This window comes from Microtus pennsylvanicus, chromosome 1, assembly GCF_037038515.1.
Source record: "Microtus pennsylvanicus isolate mMicPen1 chromosome 1, mMicPen1.hap1, whole genome shotgun sequence".
NCBI classification, from domain to species: Eukaryota; Metazoa; Chordata; class Mammalia; order Rodentia; family Cricetidae; genus Microtus; species Microtus pennsylvanicus.
The window spans coordinates 68,128,852-68,131,888 of NC_134579.1; positions in this window are offsets into that span (position 1 = coordinate 68,128,852).

Here is a 3,037-nt window from a genome sequence, read left to right on the forward strand (position 1 = left end):
TGACCCCAGTGCTTAAAGATGTGTCTGATGTCTACCACTCACACATAGATGACCTGCTGGGCCCACGAGCAAGAGGAAAGGCAAACATAAGGAAAAGCCCTTCCTAGACGGATTGATCATTTAGAATCAGTGACAGGGAGCTGTTTAATGATCTAATGGATCAAAGCAAAACACCAGCCCTTGAAACCATCTAAACTGCTGACGGAAGGTGGGAATTAAATTGTGACTGGCAGGGAGAGTCAGGCTGTGGTACTTCAGCTGGATGTTAAAGGAGGAGAAGGGCTTATGAAGGGTGGGAAAGTGGGGGAGGAGTCAGTCTGGGTTGATGACAAATAGTGAACAATGCAAGAAAATGAGATAGAGGAAATGGAGTCTGAATATGAAAAGGCAAGACACGGAAGTTGGAAAGACAAATTTTTGTAGAGAATTTAAGTGATGTACCAAATATCTGGTCCTCTTGGTCTTTGGGAAATTCAAACCTCTAAAGCTCATGCTTGGTGTCAGTGTCTGCAAAGAGCTCTCATAGCTGAAGTATAAAAGAGGAGCAGACATGAGGAAAAGAGAAATAAAATGGAAAAAGAATAAGAGTTTGTTGCTGTCGTCAGGCACAAATGAGGATGCTTGAAACTGTGTTGTTGACAGTCCAATGCAGGAACAAATGATGAGACAATTTTCAAAGCAAGATTGTCTGTTCTACGTTAAGGATGAGCATGGCTCAGTGATCAAATTGAATCAAGCTGTTATCTTGGTTAGAATCCCAGCTTCTTATGGTTTTGGATGAGTTTCAGGTTTTAGAAACATATCAATAGCATTCTTCCAAAATGTGCTATTAGGATGCACTCTACTGGAGGGTAGTTACTTCATCCGAACATTATCTGTAAAAATGGAAGCCACATAGGCCTGAGCACAAAAGTAGCAGTGTTTTGTGACTAATGTGAATCCTTTTAAAGTAGACACAACCAAAAGGATGTTGAAAATGTTGGATAGTAATAAACATTCTATGGTTCTTTTTGTTGTTTGAGGCATGGTCTCTCATTCTGCAGTCCACCTAGCCTGGCCTTGAACTCAGAGCTATCCTCATAACTTCCAAGTGATGGAATAATCAGTAGAGCCACTATGAGTAGCAATTACCTTCTTAGACTATAAAATATAGGGACAGGTATGATCTTGCACAGAGAATCAAATACCAATTATCCTGATATCCTTGTTGAACAAGTTACTGGCTCAATTCTCAATTTGAATACAATGTTCAAGATGTACATGATATAATATTTCCAAACTAAACAATAAATGTATTTTAATATTTGTCTTTTAAAAACAATTTAATTTATTTATCTATTTATTTTTTATTTTGTGTGTGGGGTGCATGTGCTATGATTTACATGTGGATTGGTTCCTTTCACTATGAGGGGCCTGGAGATTGAACTGAGGTCACTAAGTTTGACTGTAAGCATCATTACAAGCTGAGCTATCCTGCCACTTCAAAGCAATATAGATAATCAAAACATGTAATCATTCTTCTAAATTTGTGTTTATGAAAGGTATACATACGTTCATGTGTGTGTAGGTGATCATGTATGTGAAGGTGTGTACTGTGTGCTCATGAGGGTAGCCAGGAGTCAACGTTGGGTTTCACTTTTCATGCATTTTACTGTTGTCATTTTGTTGGTTATTTTATTGTTTTGTTTTACATGCATTTTATTCTATGTTAGAAAATGCTGGTGACCAGTAAGCCCCATAGACCTTTCTGCCTCCACACCCCTGTGATAACAAGTTTCTGCCACCATGCCAGGCATTTTTATGTGGGTGTGCGGGATTGAACTTGAGTCCTGATATTACCAGTACAAGCACTAAACTAAGCTGTCTTCCCAGACTCAAATCTTCTATTTTTATGGCATGAAATAACTATTTGAGAAGACTGTGGTGTAAGGGAAAGCATTAACTTTCTCTCTCCAAAACAGAGCAGTACTTCAGCAACATTTACAAATAGCATCTCCCTGCTTCTTTTAGCTTTCATTTCCGTAAAATATTTTTCTATTAATCTCCTCCATTCACAGACTGTTAACATTTTAAATTCTTGTCATTTTTAAGTATAGAGAATAAATACTTTTACCATAGGTGTGGCTAATGATTAGTAATAGCTTTTAAAGAGCCTAAAGTTCCCTCAAATCTTAGTACAGGTCGTTTTATTATATGCTTCGACCTCTTTCAAACGTTAGTTTATAAAGTTACTCTAAACACTTCAGTAAAAATAACATCATGTTTAAAAGTGAGACTGGGGACACGCCACCTAATAATTTTGCATAGACATGACTTAGGCTAACCACAAATAGGTAATTTACAACAGTGCTATTTGAGTCTGGAAAATCAAAACCTTCTCAACAACAGTCAAATTAGTCTGAAATCTACAGATTGCTCCAGACATGAGGTGTCTATGTTCCTTGCATAGAAACATTTTAGTACAAACAAGAATCATCTAACGTTAAAGGTCATTATAGAATTTAGGTTTTATCAGGCTTAGCAAAGTAGTAGTATATCAGTAATTACAGACAGGTAGTCCGGGGAAAAGACGTAATCAAGCTTGCTTGTTAATGCTACAAGTGTAGTTTTAAAATAATCTACAAATATAATTCTTAATATATTATTTACATTTGTTTGCTTTGAAATGTTGAAAAACACGAGAAATATAAATATTCAGCCTGAAAAAAATGACGAATTTTATCTTATTTGAGATAAATAAATAATTTTTCTTTCACTCTTGATTTCTTTTTGGATTGACTTTGGTTTTAATTTTTTTAATTACTTCATGAGAAAGACTCTAAAATAACAAAAACTGAGCACTACAAGTAACCATGAAATTGAAAGAAACAACAAAACAAAACCCCCCACAAATCAGGGATCCCAGCATGGAGCAGGGGACCCCTTTTTCTTTTTAGCACTAAGCTTTTCAGACAGGTACTTCAGTTTTCCTTTTTTTCTGGAGATATGGCCTTGACTGTGTACTTACCACTGGGACCAAAATGAATATCACTTCCCC